This window comes from Hylobates moloch, unplaced genomic scaffold (assembly GCF_009828535.3).
Source record: "Hylobates moloch isolate HMO894 unplaced genomic scaffold, HMol_V3 SCAFFOLD_12, whole genome shotgun sequence".
NCBI classification, from domain to species: domain Eukaryota; kingdom Metazoa; phylum Chordata; class Mammalia; order Primates; family Hylobatidae; genus Hylobates; species Hylobates moloch.
Genome location: NW_026652287.1, coordinates 41,065,279 through 41,083,301, shown reverse-complemented (window position 1 = coordinate 41,083,301; position 18,023 = coordinate 41,065,279).

Below are 18,023 nucleotides of genomic sequence, written 5' to 3'. Positions count from 1 at the left end.
CTACTAAAAATACAAAAAATTAGCCGGGCATGGTGGTGGACGCCTATAATTCCAGCTACTCGGGAGGCCGAGGGAGGAGAATCTCTTGAACCCAGGAGGCGGAGGCTGCAGTGAGCTGAGATCGAGGCGCTTCAGTCTGGGCAACAAGAGGGCAACAAGAGAGAAACTCTGTCTCAAAAAAATAAATAAATAAATAAAAATAAAAACCACAAAAATCAGACAGGTGTGGTGGTGCGTGCCTGTAATCCCAGCTACTCAGGAGGCTGAGGCAGGAGAATCGCTTGAACCACTAAGGCAGAGGTTGCAGTGAGCCAAGATCGCACCATTACACTGGCTGCAACCTCCGCCTCCTGAGTTCAAGCAATTCTCAGGTGATCAGCCCCCCTCGGCCTCCCAACATGCTAAGATTACAGGGGTGAGACACTGCACCCTGCCAACTCCCAGCTAATTTTTATTTTTTGATACGGAATTTCACTCTGTCGCCTAGGCTGGAGTGCAGTGGCACAATCTTGGCTCACTGCAACCTCTGCCTCCCAGGTTCAAGCAATTCTCCTGCCTCAGCCTCCTCAGTAGCTGGGATTACAGGCTCCCGCCACCACGCCTGGCTAATTTTTGCATTTTTAGTAGAGATGGGCTTTCACCATGTTGGCCAGGCTGGTCTCAAGCTCCTGACCTCAGGTGATCTGCCTGCCTTGGCCCCCCAAAATGCTGGGATTACAGGCATGAACCACCCAGCCTGGGCTTAATTTTTCAAAGATGTTTTAAAGTTAGAGTCTTGCTATGTTGCCTAAGGGAACTCCTGGCCTCAAGTAACCCTACTGACTCAGCCTCCGGCATAGGATGAATTTATATTCAACCCTAAAACGGAATGAAGTACTAACTCCTTCTACAATAGCATGTGAACCTTAAAAACATGCTCAGTGAACGAAGCCAGACATAAAATAATGCATTGGATAAGATTCCATTTATATGAAGTATCCAGAGTAGAAAAATCCATGGAGTCAGGAAGTAGACTAGTGGGTTCCAGGGATGGGGAGTGACAGGTAATGGGTACAGGGTTTCTTTCTGGGGCGATGAAAATATTCTGGAGACTGGGCATGGTGGGTCACACCTGTAATCTCAGCACTTTCGGAGGCTGAGATGGGTAGATCACTTGAGGTCAGGGGTTTGAGACCAGCATGGCCAACATGGCGATATACCATCTCTACTAAAATACAAAAATTAGCCAGGCGTGGTGACACACACGTAGTACCAGCTACTTAGGAGGCTGCGGCGGGAGGATCACTTGAACCCAGGAGGCGGAGGTTGCAGTGAGCCGAGATTGCACCACTGCACTCCAGCCTGGGTGACAGAATGGGACTCCATAAAAGAAAGAAAGAGAAAGAGAGAGGGAAAGAGGGATGGAAGGAAGGAAGGAAGGGAGAAAGAGAAAGAAGGAAAGAAAGAGAGAGAGAGAAAAAGAGGCCAGGTGCGATGGCTCACACCTGTAATCCCAGCACTTTGGGAGGACGAGGTGGGTGGATCACAAGGTCAGGAGATCAAGACCATCCTGGCTAACACGGTGAAACCCCATCTCTACTAAAAAATAAAAAAAATTAGCCGGGAGTGGTGGCGGGTGCCTGTAGTCCCAGCTACTCGGGGGGCTGAGGCAGGAGAATGGCGTGAACCTGTGAGGCAAAGCTTGCAGTGAGCTGAGATCATGCCACTGTACTCTAGCCCAGGCGACAGAGTGAGACTCCGTCTCAAAAAAAAAAAAAAAAAAAGAGAAAAAGAGAGAGAGAGAAAGAAAGAAGGAGAGAAGGAGAGAGGAATGGAAGGGTTATAGGTAGGATCCAGAAAGTGGACTCTGGAAAACGTCCCGAGCTGGCTCAGGCCAGTGACCCGTGTTATCTTGCGTGTGGTGTTAGAGAGGCCGCAATTCTGTGACAAGCAGTGGAGAGGTCTGTGCTGCCCTCTGGGTCGCCGACCCCCATGTTGTTTACTGGACAGCCACCAAGAAGGGGCGTTAAGTGCCCTGCCGGGTGCCTGCTTTAAACGGGTGGTGGCACCGGTACTGCCTGCCTTGAACAAATAAACAAACTGCGGCTGGGGAAAATGAAGTAATTCCTAGAGTTAAGCCTGGTGGCCAGGCGCGGTGGCTCATGCCTATAATCCCAGCACTTTAGGAGGCTGAGGCGGGCCGATCATTTGAGATCAGGAGTTCGCGACCAGACTGCCCAACATGGTGAAACCCCGTCTCTACTACAAATACAAAAAAATTAGCCGGGCGTGGTGGCGGGTACCTGTAATCTCAACCACTCAGGAGGCTGAAGCAAGAGAATCGCTTGAATCTGGGACGCAGAGGTTGCCGTGATCTGAGATTGTGCCACTGCACTCCAGCCTGGGCAACAGAGCAAGACCCTGTCCTTTTTTTTTTTTTTTTTTGAGACGGAGTCTCGCTCTGTCACCCAGGCTGGAGTGCAGTGGCGCAATCTCGGCTCACTGCAAGCTCCGCCTCCCGGGTTCACGCCATTCTCCTGCCTCAGCCTCTCAGAGTAGCTGGGACTATAGGCGCCCGCCACCACGCCTGGCTAATTTTTTGTATTTTTAGTAGAGACGGGGTTTCACCATGGTCTCGATCTCCTGACCTCGTGATCCGCCCGCCTCGGCCTCCCAAAGTGCTGGGATTACAAGCGTGAGCCACCGCGCCCAGCCGACCCTGTCTTAAATAAATAAATAGGCCAGGCACAGTGGCTCACGCCTATAATCCCAGCACTTTGGGAGGCTGAGGCAGGCGGATCACGAGGTCAGGAATCAAGACCATCCTGGCCAACATGGTGAAACCCCCATCTCTACTAAAAACACAAAAATTACCTGGGTGTGGTGGCATGTGCCTGTAATCCCAGCTACTCAGGAGGCTGAGGCATGAGAATCGCTTGAACCCAGGAGGCGGAGGTTACAGTGAGCCGAGATCATTCCAGCCTGGCGACAGAGTGAGACTCCATCTCAAAAATAAATAAATAAATAAATAAAGTAAGTAAGTAAGTAAGCCTGGTATTTCTGTGCCTGCTTTGGGGCCAGTCTCTTTGAGTCAGAACTGTGCACAAGGTAGAACGGCACATGTGTCGTGGCTGCAAGGACTCTGCACACAGCACACTGCGGCCACCTGCCCCTCCAACTCTGACCTCATCCGGGAAGTGAACTCCAAACTGCTGCTAACCTGAAAAGAAACTCAACTGCCTGAGAAAAAATAAAGCCTCTAATCTTCTCCTATGACCAATCTCACTGGCGCTTGAGATGGCATCGGATTGAAGTTGGGCCTCAGAAGAAAACAGGGCTTCTAGAAGGTTCTTCCGGATTTTTGGAGCTTGCCTGGCTTCCGTTTTCAGAATGGGCAGTGAACTGGGGTGGGCTATGATGCTTCGGCTCTGTGTCGGGGCTGACCAGTAAACTGCTCGCCTGACAGGCACACCCATTTCTTACGATGTCCCCAGAATAACTCCATCCCGTATATGGAACCCTCCAGATTTTTGAGAGAGAATGGCTTTCCCCCACATCTGTCTCTAATTGACCTGGCTGCCACCTTCTCCACATTTCACTGGTCACCCAGGGTCCTGCTGACCCCACATCTTAAACATCTGGAATCAGCCTCCTTCTCTCCAGAACCCTCCAGTACTCCTCCGGCCACCAGTCCACTTTGCCGTCCCTCCTTCAGTTGTCTAGATGGCCTCCCTGGAGGCCTCCCCCCTTCTCATGTTGTATCTTCTACTTGCCCCAGGTTCCTGTGGAAAGAAGGAAAAAAGGAAAGAAGGAAGGAAGGAAGGGAGGGAGGGAGGGAGGGAGGCAGAGAAAGGAGGGAAGGAGGGAAAAGAAAAGAAAGGAAGGAAGGAAGGGAGAAAGAAAGGAAAGAAAGAGAGAAATAAAGAGACAGAGATGGCTGGGCGCCATGGCTCACGCCTGTAATCCCAGCACTTTGGGAAGCCGAGGTGGGTAGACCACCTGAGGTTGGGAGTTTGAGACCAGCCTGATCAACATAGAGAAACCCCATCTCTACTAAAAATACAAAATTAGCCCCGCGTGGTGGCACATGCCTGTAATCCCAGCTACTCGGGAGGCTGAGGCAGGAGGAAAATTGCTTGAACCCAGGAGGCGGAGGTTGCGGTGAGCCAAGATCACACCATTGCACTCCAGCCTGGGCAACAAGTGCGAAACTCTGTCTCAAAAAAAAAAGAGAATCACCTGTCAGTTTTAAACTCTTTCAGCTAAAAGATAAATTCTTTGTTTGTTTGTTTGTTTGTTCATTTAAGACAGGTCTCACTCTGTCGCCCAGGCTGGAGTGCAGTGGTGCAATCTCAGCTCACTGCAAGCTCCACCTCTCGGGTTCATGCCATTCTCCTGCCTCAGCCTCCTGAGTAGCTGGGACTACAGGCGCCCGCCACCACGCCCAGTTAATTTTTGTATTTTTAGTAGAGATGGGGTTTCACCGTGTTAGCCAGGATGGTCTCAATCTCCTGACCTCGTGATCTGCCCGCCTCAGCCTCCCAAAGTGCTGGGATTACAGGCGTCAGCCACTGTGCCCAGCTATTTATTTTAATCTTAGATAGGGCCTCACTCTGTCACCCAGGCTGGAATGCTGTGGTGCGATCATGGCTCACTGCAGCCTCAGCCTCCCGGGCTCAGTTGATCTTCCCACCTTTGTCTCCCAAGTAGCTAAGACTACAGGCACGTGCCACCATGCCCAGCTAATTTTATTTTTTGTACAGACGGGGTTTCACCATATTGCCCAGGCTAGTCTCAAACTCCTGAGCTCAATCAATCTGTCCACCTCGGCCTCCCAAAAGTGCTGGAATTACAGATGTAAGCCACCGCATCCGGCCCAAAGCAGCACATTTTTATTATCTTACAATCCTGGGGTCAGAAGTCTGAAATTAGTTCTTACTAGGTTCTAAAATCAAGGTGTGCACAGGACTGGTTCCTTCTAGAGGCTCCAAGGGAGAATCCATTTCCCTGCATTTTCCAACGTCTAGAGGACACCTGAATTCCTTGGCTTGCGGCCCCTTCCTCCACCTTCAAGCCAGCAGTGCAGCCTCTTCCAGTCTTTGATTCTGACCCTCCTGCCTCCCTCTTATAAGGACCCTGTGATGACATTGGGTCACCCAGATCATCCAGAATGATATCCCATCTCAAGATTTTTTTTTTTTTTTTTTTTTTTGAGACAGAGTCTTGCTCTGTCACCTGGGCTGGAGTGCAGTGGCACAATCTCGGCTCACTGCAAGCTCCACCTCCTGGGTTAATGCCATTCTCCTGCCTCAGCCTCCTGAGTAGCTGGGACTACAGACACCCGCCACCACGCCCGGCTAATTTTTATATTTTTAGTAGAGACGGGGTTTCACCATGTTGGTCAGGCTGGTCTCAAACTCCTGGCCTCAGGTGATCCACCCGCCTCAGCCTCCCAAAGTGCTGGGATTATAGGCATGAGCCACCATGCCTGGCCCATCTCAAAATCTTTAACCAGGTTGGGCACGGTGGCTCACGCCTGTAATCCCAACACTGGGGGGCTGAGCTGGGAGTATCACTTGAGGCCAGGAGTTCAATAAAACCAGCTTGGGCAACATAGTGAGACCCCATCTCTATTTTTTTTTTTAATTAGCTGGGCATTATGTCTATAGCCCCAGCTACTCAGGAAGCTAAGCCAGGAGGATCGCTTGAGCCTAAAAGTTTTGAGGCTGTAGTGAACTGTGATGGTGCCACTGCACTCCAGCCTGGGTGACAGAGCAAGACCCTATCTCTTAAAAAAAAAAAAAAGACCCTTAAGCCTGCCATGTGAGGTACCATATTCATGGGTTCCAGGGTATCAGGACATGGAAATCTCTGCGGGGGATCCGCCAATGTTTTCTGAAAAGGGCTTGATAGCAAATATTTGGGGCTTTGTAGGGTACATGGTCTCTGTTGCCATGTACCCTACATGATATAATGTCCATGGCCTGATGCAAAATAAAAGCCTGCGGCCCTTCAATCATAAACCATAAAGAACTTCAGAACGGGGACAGTGGAAGGGCAGGGCCCCGCGTGATGCAGTTTGCACATCCATGAGGCGGGTCCTGTCTGCACCACTTCCACCTCTATGACAGCTCAAGAGCGTCCCCTGGCCACACACAAAGGAGAGGCGTGGCTGTGTTACTGTCAAACTTTATGGACGCTGAAACTTGCATTTCATGTAATTTTCACATGTCACAAAACACTATTGTTATTTTTCCAACTGTGGAAAAATCACTCTTGGCTCACGGGCCACCGGAAAACAGGCATGGGCCGAATCGGGCTGTAGTGGGCTGACTACGGGGCTATGGGATCACATCAGAGCTTCTCTGCCCGACTTTCCAGGGCTCAAGGCCAGTGCCACCTCACTGTGATCTCCCCTCCGAACCGGCACCCCTGCTCCCCGAATGATCCTCCCTGGCAAATTTGTGCCGTTGCTCCTGCCGTTCCCTGTCTGGAATTCCCCACCTCTCTTCTCTGCCCAGCCGACCCTTCCTCATGGATTAATGTGGCCCCAACACTGCCCTCCGTGGGAGGCAGATCTGTGCCCATCCCTTGTCACGCTGGGTGGATTTATGTGTCCACATTTCCATCTCTGCCTCAGGGCAGTGATGTCCTCTAGAGCAGGGACTTGGGCTCAGTCAGTTTCTGTGTCTCCTGACCTCCTGGACTCACAACACCTTGTGCTGAAGGAACAGACGGACTGAGAGGGACGGCAAGAATATCCCGAACTACTGTGGCCAATTTCTACTCCCCAGGATCAAGACTATGCTTCTGATTAAAAAAAAAAAAAAAAAAAAAAAAAAGCAAAACAGAGCCAGAAGTGGTGGCTCATGCCTGTAATCCCAGCACTTTGGGAGGCCAAGGCAGGTGGATCACTTGAGGTCAGGAGTTCGAGACTAGCCTGGCCAACATGGCAAAACCCCATCTCTACTAAAAATACAAAAAAATTAGCCGAGCATGGTGGTGCGCACTTGTAATCCCAGCTACTTGGGAGCCTGAGGCAGGAGAATTGCTTGAACCCGGGAGGTGGAAGTTGCAGTGAGCCAAGATTGTGCCACTGCACTCCAGCCTGGATGACAGAGACAGACTCCATCTCAAAAAAAATAAATAAAAAGGCAAAACCAGATAAGAACTTCCTATCTCACAATCAGAGCAGGCAAATAAAGATCTTTGAGACCAAGCAGACCTGGGTTTTTTTTTTTAGAAAATTTTTTTTAGAGACAGGGTCTTGCTGTCACCCAGGCTGGAGTGCAGTGGCACGATCATGGCTCATGGCGACCTCAAACTTCTGAGCTCAAGGGATCCTCCCACCTCAGCCACCTGACTAGCTGGGACTACAGGCACACGCCAGCACACCTGGTTTTTTTTTTTTTTTGAGACGGAGTCTCGCTCTGTCGCCCAGGCTGGGGTGCAGTGGCACGATCTTGGCTCACTGCAAGCTCCGCCACCCAGGTTCACACCATTCTCCTGCCTCAGCCTCCCCAGCAGCTGGGACTACAGGCGCATGCTGCCACGTCCAGCTAATTTTTTGTATTTTTAGTAGAGATGGGGTTTCACCGTGTTAGCCAGGATGGTCTCGATCTCCTGACCTTGTGATCCGCCTGCCTCGGCCTCCCAAAGTGCTGGGATTACTGGCATGAGCCACCGCGCTCAGCTCCCTGGTTAAGTTTTAAAAATTTTTGTAGAGATGGAGTCTTGCTTTGTTGCCCAGGCTGGTCTCAAACTCTTGGCCTCAAGGGATCTTCCTGCCTCAGCCTCCCAAAGTGCTGTAATTACAGGTGTGAGCCCCAGCACCTGCCCCTGGTTCCAAAGATTGTAAAAGTGGGTTATTTTAGTTCTCACAGTGCCCTCAGGAAGTGCGGTTGACCCTTGAACACACACTCCCCCAAAACTTAACCACCAATAATAGCCCACTGTCGACCAGAAGCCTTACTCATAATATACACAGTCCATTAACACATATTCTGTATTTTATTTGTATCATATATTATGATAAAGATAGAGAAAACAAGATGTACTTTAAAAAATCATTAGGAAGAGGCCAGGCAAGGTGGCTCATGCCTGTAATCCCAGCACTTTGGGAGGCCAAGTCAGGCAGATCACCTGAGGTCAGGAGTTTGAGACCAGCCTGGCCAACATAGTGAAACCCCATCTCTACTAAAAATACAAAAATTAGCCGGGCATGGTGGTGGGTGCCTGTAATCCCAGCTACTTGGGAGACTGAGGCAGGAGAATCACTTGAACCCAGGAGGCAGAGGTTGCAGTGTGCCAAGATCATACCACTGTACTCCAGCCTGGGGGAGACAGCAAGACTCTGTCTCCAAAAAAAAAAATCATTAGGAAGAGAAAATATATTCATCTTTCATTAAGTGGAAGTGGATCATAATGGTCTTCATCTTCGTCATCTTCACTCGGAGTAGGCTGAGGAGGAGGAGGAGGAGGAGGAGGAGGAGGAGGAGGGGTTGGTCTTGCTGTCTCACAGGTGGCAGAGGTGGAAGTAAATCCAGCTGTAAGTGGACCTGTGCAGTTTAGACCCGGGTTGTTCAAGGATCACCTGTACTGTGATCACCCTCATTTTATTTATTTTATTTTTTGAGACGGAGTTTCACTCGTCTCCCAGGCTGGAGTGTAATGGTGTGATCTCGGCTCACCACAACCTCTGCCTCCTGGGTTCAAGCAATTCTCCAGCCTCAGCCTCCTGAGGAGGTGGGATTACAGGCACCCGCCACCACGCCCAGCTAATTTTGTATTTTTAGTAGAGACAGGGTTTCTCCATGTTGGTCAGGATGGTCTCGAACTCCCGACCTCAGATGATCTGCCTGCCTTGGCCTCCAATGTGCTGGGATTACAGGCGTGAGCCACCACACCAGCCTTATTTTATTTTTATTTATTGGAAACAGAGTCTTGCTCTGTTGCCCAGACTGGAGTGCAGTGGCGCCACCTCGGCTCACTGCAATCTTCCCTTCTCTGGTTCAAGTGATTCTCCTGCCTCAGCCTCCAGAATAGCTGGGATTACAGGTGTGTACCACCATGCCTGGCTAATTTTTGTATTTTTAGTAGAGATGGGGTTTTACCATATTGGCCAGGCTGGTCTTGAACTCTTAGCCTCAAATGATCTGCCCACCTCAGCCTCCCAAAGTGCTGGGAGTACAGGTGTGAGCCACTGCATCTGGCCCACCCCCATTTTAGAGATGAGGAAGCTGAAACTCAGAGAGATTAAATGACTTGCCCAAGGTCCCACAGCTGGTGAGGGCAGACCCTTTCACAAAAACAAAAAAAAGAAAAAAGAAAAAAAGAAAAAAAAAGGAAAGAAAAGAGCTATTGATGCTGGGTTTGGGGTCTCACGCCTGTAATCCCAGCACTTCAGGACACCAAGGTGGGTGGATCACTTGAGCTCAGGAGTTCGAGACCAGGCTGGGCAACATGGTAAAACCCTATCTCTACAAAAAATACAAAAATTTAGGTGGGCACGGTGGCACGCACCTGCAATCCCAGCTACTTGGGACGTTGAAGTGGGAGGATAGCTTGAGCCCAGGAGGTTGAGGCTGCAGTGAGCCAAGATAGCACCACTGCACTCCAGCCTGGACAACACAGTGAGACCATCTTTTAAAAAAAAAAAAAAAACAAAGGCCGGGCGCGGTGGCTCACGCCTGTAATCCCAGCACTTCGGGAGGCCGAGGCAGATGGATCACAAAGTCAGGAGATCGAGACCATCCTGGCTAACACGGTGAAACCCCATCTCTACTAAAAATACACAAAAATTAGCCGGGCATGGTGTCAGGTGCCTGTAGTCCCAGCTACTTGGAGGCCGAGGCAGGAGAATGGCGTGAACCCGGGAGGCGGAGCTTGCAGTGAGCCGAGATCACACCACTGCACTCCAGGTTGGGCGAGAGTGCCAGACTCTGTCTCAGAAAAAAAAAAAAAAAAAAAAAAAAAGCTATTGGTGATCTAAAGATCTAAAGAAACAACATTCCAGTAGCAATGAGCACTTCTGGTACCCCAGATCCTGGTTTTCTATATCATTCTCTACCAAAAGGAACCAGGGCCTCCTCCTTGGAGATATGGCTGCTTCTAGGACGAAGGGCAGAAATATACAAGATAGGCCTGCAGCATTTTGTGTTGCCACAAAGTTTAAGGAACTGCTTCGAATAAAACGAACAAACAAAAAAACCACTGAAAAACACATTGATTGGAATATGTCAAAGGGCCACAGAAGCCAAATTAAAGAGTGGTAGACGGCCAAAGCTGGAACAGTTTGACTGACAAAATACAGTAGTATTGGGTTATAACACAAAGCATAAAATAAACATCCAGGCCGGGCACAGTGGCTCACGCCTGTAATCCCAGCACTTTGGGAGGCTGAGGCAGGCGGATCACTTGAGGTCGGGAGTTCGAGACCAGCCTGACCAACATGGAGAAACCCTGTCTCTACTAAAAATTACAAAATTAGGCCGGGCGCGGTAGCTCACGCTTGTAATCCCAGCATTTTGGGAGGCCGAGGCGGGCAGATCACGAGGTCAGGAGATCAAGACCACGGTGAAACACCGTCTCTACTAAAAATACAAAAAAATTAGCTGGGTGTGGTGGCGGGCACCTGTAGTCCCAGCTACTTGGAGAGGCTGAGGCAGGAGAATGGTGTGAACCCAGGAGGCGGAGCTTGCAGTGAGCCGAGATCACGCCACTGCACTCCAGCCTGGGTGACAGAGCAAGACTCCGTCTCAAAAAAAAAAAGAAAAAATCACAAAATTAGCCGGGCGTGGTGGCACATGCCTGTAATCCCAGCTACTTGGGAGGCTGAGGCAGGAGAATCGCTTGAACCTGGGAGGCGGAGGTTGTGGTGAGCCGAGATCATGCCACTGTACTCCAGCCTGGGCAACAAGGGCAAAACTCCATCTCAAAAGTAAAATACAATAAATAAATAAATAAATATCCAGCATTCCATCCTGATATAATTCAATGACCTAATAAGTGGGGGAGAATGAGAAAAATCTCCCATGTGGAAGGATTCTAGAAAACTTATGTTTCAGCTGTGGACAAGCTTAAAAAATAATAATAATTTATGTAGGGCCAGATGTGGTGATGCAAATCGTAACACCAGAAGTTTGGGAGGCCAAGGCAGGAGGAGTGCTTGAGGCCAGGAGTTCCAGACTAGCCTGAGCAACATAGTAAGATCCCACCTCTACAAAAAAACACAAAAAGTAGCCAGATGTGATGACGCGCACCTGTAGTCCCAGCTACTAGAGAGGCTGAGGCGGAAGGATCTCTTGAGCCTAGGAAGTTGAGGCTGCAGTGAGCCATGATCACACCACTGCACTCCAGCCTGGGCAACACAGCAAGACTCTGTCTCTAAAATTAAAAAAAAATTATGTAGACAGTCTACCCTTAAAGAAATAGAGTATAACCTTCCATAACTTAGATGTGGGCTACACATAGTGACTTCCTTCCACACTATTAAAAAAAAAAAAAAAAAAAGAGGGCTGGGCACGGTGGCTCATGCCTGTAATCCCAGCACTTTGGGAAGCTGAGGCGGGCGGATCACGAGGTCAGCAGTTCAAGACCAGCCTAGCCAACATAGTGAAACCCCATCTCTACTAAAAATACAAAAATTAGCTGGGCATGGTAGTGGGCGCCTGTGATCCCAGCTACTCAGGATTTGAATTAATTCGAATTAATTTTGAATTAATTAATTTGAATTAATTGAAAACTTACGCTCAGTTTTTTTTTTTTTTTTTTTTTGACATGGGGTTTTGCTCTGTTGCCCAGACTGAAGTGTTGTGGCATGATCACAACTCACTGCAGTCTCGAACTCCTGGGCTTGAGGAATCCTCTCACCTCAGCCTTTCAAGTAGCTGAGACTAAAGAGAACGAGACAGGTGGATCACCTGAGGTCAGGAGTTCAACATCAGCCTGGCCAACATGGTGAAACCCCGTCTCTACTGAAAAATATAAAATTAGCTAGGCATGGTGGTGCACACCTGTAATCCCCAGGCTGGAGTGTAGTGGCACAATCTTGGCTCACTACAACCTCTGCCTCCCAGGTTCAAGCAATTCTCATGCGTCAGCCTCCAGAGCAGCTGGGACTACAGGTGCATTCCACCACATCCAGCTAATTTTTGTACTTTTTTTAGTAGAGATAGGGTTTCACCATGTTGGCCAGGCTGGTCTCGAACTCCTGACCTCAAGTGATATACCTGCCTCTGTCTCTCAAAGGACTAGGATTAGAGGCGTGAGCCACAGTGCCCGGCTGGGACCCTGTCTCTTTAAATAAATAAATAATACATTTGATAGGATGTACCCTTGATATGGTGTGATTAAAATGGTACTTTATTTCCTTGATCTTGCTGCCAAAAACGTGTCATCCCACTCTTATGAGAAAAACTCCAGATAAATTCCAAAAGAGGGACACTCTTACCAAAATACCTGACCAGCACTCAAAACTGTCAAGATCATCAAAAACTAGGGAAGTCTGAGAATCTGTCACAGCCAAGAAGAGCCTAACGAGATAAGAGAACTAAAAGTGAGATGGACTGGCCGGGCGCGGTGGCTCATGCCTGTAATCCCAGCACGTTGGGAGGCGGAGCAGGTGGATCACTTGAGGTCAGGAGTTCAAGACCAGCCTGGCCAACATGGCGAAACCCCGTCTCTACTAAAAATACAAAAATTAGTCAGGCATGATGGCGGGTGCCTGAAGTCCGAGGTACTTAGGAGGCTGAGGCGGGAGGATCACTTGAACCCAGGAGGTGAAGGCTGCAGTGAGCCGAGATCGCGCCACTGCGCTCCAGCCCGGGTGACAGAGCCAGACTCTGTCTCAAAAAAAAAAAAAAAAAAAAAAGTGAGATAGTCTCCTGGGTGGGATCCTGGGAGAGAAAAAAGATACCAGGGCAACACAAAGGAAGACTAAATAAACTCTGACCTTCAGTTAATAGCAAAGTATCAGTATTGGTCCATTAACTGCAACAAATTATCATTATTAATTTGTTACCAATATGTTACTCATTTGTAACTAAAATATGTTACTAATACAGAATAATGGTAACTCTGTTTTTTTGTTTGTTTGTTTTTAACACAGGGTCTGGTGGCTCACGCCTGTAATCTCAGCACTTTGGGAGGCCAAGGCAGGTGAATTACCTGAGGTCAGGAGTTGGAGACCAACCTGGCCAACACAGTGAAAACCCATCTCTACTAAAAATACAAAAATTAGCTGGGTATGGTGGTGGGCGCATGTAATCCCACTACTCGGGAGACTGAGGCAGGAGAATCGCTTGAACCCAGGAGATGCAGATTGCAGTGAGTCAAGATCACACCACTGCACTCCAGCCTGGGCGACAGAGCGAGACTCGGTCTCAAAAAAAAAGAAAAAAAAAGACAGGGTCTGGCTATGTTGCCCAGGCTGGTCTGCAACTCCTGGGCTCAGAGATCCTCCCACTTTAGCCTCCCAAGTAGCTGGGATTATAAGTACCTGCCACTGCACCAGGCCTCGTAACTCTCTACTACTACTTTGGCAGCATTTCTGTAAATCTAAAATTTTTCTTTTTTTTTTTTTTTTTTTTTGAGATAGGGTCACACTGTCACCCAGAATAGAGGGCAGTGGTGCAATCACAGCTCACTGTAGCGTTGACCTCCCAGGCTTAACCAATCCTCCCACCTCAGCCTCCCCAGTAGCTGGGAGCACAGGTGTGTGCCACCCACCCAAAGTGCTGGGATTACAGGCGTGAGCCACCGCGCCCGGCCAAATTTTTTAAATTTTTACTAGAGATGGGGGTCTTGCTATATTACCTGGGCTGGTCTCAAACTCCTGGCCTCAAGAGATCCTGCTGCCTCAGCCTCCCAAAGTGCTGGGATTACAGGTGTGAACCACTGTGCCTGGTCTAAATTTTTCTAAAAAATAAGGTCCTTTTTTTTTTGAGACAGAGTCTCACTCTGTTGCCCATCACCCCAATCTCAGTTTAAAATGTTTCCTTTTCCTTTTTTTTGATATGGAGTTTGGCTTTTGTTGCCCAGGCTGGAGTGCAGTGGCGTGATCTCGTTTCACTGCAACCTCTACCTCCCAGGTTCAAGCGATTCTCCTGCCTCAGCCTCCCGAGTAGCTGGGATCACAGGCGCCCACTACCATGCCCAGCTAATTTTTGTATTTTTAGTAGAGATGGGGTTTCACTATGTTGGTTAGGCTTGTCTTGAACTGCTGACCTCGTGATCCGCCCGCCTCGGCCTCCCAAAGTGCTGGGATTACAGGCATGAGCCACTGCGCCCGGCCTATTTCTAGGATTTCACAGGAGGATGTCCACAAAGCATTTGCCATGAAGGACCCACTTAATTCAGAGGACTTGTCACCACTATACCAACCCTATGCTGTCCACTGTAGGAGTGACTAGCCCTATGTGGTTATTTAAATTTGAATTAATTAAAAACTTACGCTCAGTGTTTTGTTTTTTGTTTTTTTTTGACATGGGGTTTTGCTCTGTTGCCCAGGCTGAAGTGTTGTGGCATGATCACAACTCACTGCAGTCTTGAACTCCTGGGCTTGAGGAATCCTCTCACCTCAGCCTTTCAAGTAGCTGAGACTAAAGGCCCACACCATATCACCTGGCTTTTTTTTTTATTTTTGGTAGAGATGGGAGCTTGCTATGTTGCCCAGGCTGGTCTTGAACTCCTGGCCTCAAGTTATCCTCCCACTTTGGCTTCCCAAAGTGCTGGAGATTACAGGCATGAGCCACCACTGTCTGGCCAGAAAGTCAGTTCTTTAATGGAACCAGCCATGTGCTAAGTACAAAAAAAAAAAAAAACCCTACAAAACACACATGGAGGCCAGGTGCAGCAGCTCATGCCTGTAATCCCAGCACTTTGGGAGGCCGAGGTTGGTGGATCACCTGAAGTTGGGAGTTCAATACTGGCCTGGCCAACATGATGAAATCCTGTTTCCACTAAAAATACAAAAAAATTAGCCAGGCGTGGTAGCAGGCGGTCCCAGCTACTTGGGAGGCTGAGGCACAAGAATCACTTGAACCCGGGAGGCGGAGGTTGCAGTGAGCTGAGATCACTCCACTGCACTCCAGCCTGGGCAACAGTGCAAGATTCCATCACAAAATAATAATAATAATAATAAATAAAAATATAAATAGAGGTCGGATGCTGTGGCTCATGCCTGTAATCCCAGCACTTTGGGAGGCCAAGGCAGGCAGATCACGAGGTCAGGAGATAGAGACCATCTTGGCTAACACAGTGAAACCCTGTCTCTACTAAAAATACAAGAAAAAATTAGCCGGGCGTGGTGGCAGGTGCCTGTATTCCCAGCCACTCGGAAGGCTGAGGCAGGAGAATGGCATGAACCCAGGAGACGGAGCTTGCAGTGAGCCGAGATCACGCCACTGCACTCCAGCCTGGGCAACAGAGCAAGACTCCTTCTCAAAACAAAACAAAACAAAGCAAAAAATAAATATATAAATATTAGCCAGGTGTGGTGGTGCATGCCTGTAGTTCCAGCTACTCAGGAGGCTGAGGCAGGAGAATCGCTTAAACCCAGGAGGCAGAGGTTACTGTGAGCTAAGATCACACCACTGCACTCCAGCCTGGGCAAGAGAGCGAGACTCTGTCTTAAAAAGAAAAAACAAAACAAAAACAAAAAAAAAAAAAAAAAGAGAGAAAACCCCATGGAGCCAGGGGCTACTGAACTGGACGGTGCTGATACGGAACATGCCCATTATGGTAGGAAGCTCTTCTGGACAGCACTGCGGCAGACAATGAAGAATGTAACTATTTGTTCAGTGCTCTCACCTCCTTTGGGTCCCTCTGCAAATGACACCTCTTCAGCCTTCCCAACCATCCTCTTTCAAACAGCAACTCCCACATTCCCCATGCTCTTTCCCCAATTTACTTTTCTTCTTAGCCTGTTCACCACTTGATGTGGAAATCACTTGGTTTCTCTTCTGACTCCCCATCTAGCACTGCACAGTCTGATGCAGTAGCCAGTGGTAACGTGTGATGGTTGAGCCCTTGAAATGCAGCCAGTCCGACTGGAGATGTGCGGTGCGTGCTGTGCTGTGGAGTATAAGATACATACTAGATTTCAAAAGCAGGCAGGGGCCGGGCCCGGTGGCTCACGCCTGTAATCCCAGCACTATGGGAGGCCAGGGCGGGTGGATCACTTAAGGTAAGGAGTTTGAGGCCAGCCTGGGCAACATGGTGAAATCCCATCTCTACTAAAAACACAAAAAATTAGGCGGGCATGGTGGCAAATGTCTGTAATCTCAGCTACTCGGGAGGCTGAGGCAGGAGAATCGCTTGAACCCAGAAGGCGGAGGTTGCAGTGAGCCAAGATTGCACCACTGCACTCCAGCCTGGGCCACAGAGCAAGACTCCGTCTCAAAACAAACAAACAAACAAAACCATGCAGGGCAGCCTGGCCAACATGCTGAAACTTCGTCTCTACTAAAAATACAAAAATTAGGCTGGGTGCGGTGCCTCACGTCTGTAATCCCAGCACTTTGGGAGGGCAAGGCAGGCAGATCACCTGAGGTCAGGACTTCAAGACCAGCCTGGCCAACATGGTAAAACCCCATCTGTACTAAAAATACAAAAATTAGCCAGGCGTGGTGGCGGGCGCCTGTAATCCCAGCTACTCGGGGAGGCTGAGGCAGGAGAATCACTTTGAACCTGGGAAGCGGAAGTTGTACTGAGCCGAGATACTGCCACTACACTCCAGCTTGGGTGAGACAGTCATCTCAGAAAAAAAAAAAAAAAAAAAAATTAGCAGGGTGTGGTGGCGGGTGCCTGTGATCCCAGTTACTCAAGAGGCTGAGGCAGGAGAATCGCTTGAACCCGGGATGGAGAAGTTGCAGTTAGCTGAGATCCCGCCACTGAACTCCAGCCTTGGCAACAGAGTGGGACTCTGTCTCAAAAAAATAAAAAAATAAAAAAAGCATGCAGGAAAGAAAAAGGAAACAAAGTATCTTGTATTTTGGAAAGGTAATAGATGCAAAACATCCTATATTTTAAAATATTGACTACATGTTTAAATAATAACATATTCAACCTACTGAGTTAAATAAAACACAATACAACTAACATCACCTGTTTCTTTTTACTTATTTTAAACATGGCTAACAATTTAATCAATTTAAATTACATACCTCGCTGACAAATCTGTGGCTTGCTTATACTTTTTTTTTTGAGATGTAATTTCCCTCTTTCACCTAGGCTGGAGTGCAGTGGCGGGATCTCGGCTCGCTGCAACCTCCACCTTCCAGTTTCAAGTGATTATCCTGCCTCAGCCTCCCGAGTTGCTGGCATTACAGGCTCCTGCCACCACGCCCAGCTAATTTTTGTATTTTTAGTAGAGACTGAGGTTTCACCATGTTGGTTAGGCTGGTCTCAAACTCCTGACCTCGTTATCTGCCCACCTCGGCCTCCCAAAGTGCTGGGATTACAGGCGTGAGCCACTGCACCCAGCCTGCTTTGTTTATACTTCTATTGCAGTGTGATGACCCAGAATGCTGGTTACTATAAAATTTAACAATTAAATGTTAAATTTAACATTTAATTGAGCTAGGTGTGGTGGCACATGCCTATAGTCCCAGCTACTTGGGAGCCTAAGGCAGGAGAACTGATTGAGGTCAGGAGTTAAACCTGTGGGATGACTGCATCTGTGAACAGCCACTGCACTCCAGCCTGGGCAACACAGTGAGACCCAATCTCTAAAAAGCTTTCCTAGGCCGGGTGGTGGCTCACGCCTGTAATCCCAGCACTTTGGGAGGCCCAGGTGGGTTGATCACTTGAGGCCAGGAGTTTGAGACCAGCCTGGCCAACATGGCAAAACCCCATCTCTACTACAACTACAAGAATTAGCTGGGTATGATGGTGCACGCCTGTGATCCCAGCTACTTGGGAGGCTGAGGCACGAGAATCACTTGAACAGGGAGGCAGAGGTTGCAGTGAGCTGAGATCACGTCACTGCATTCCAGCCTGCACAGCAGAGTGAGACCCTGTCTCAAAAAAAAAAAAAAAAAAAA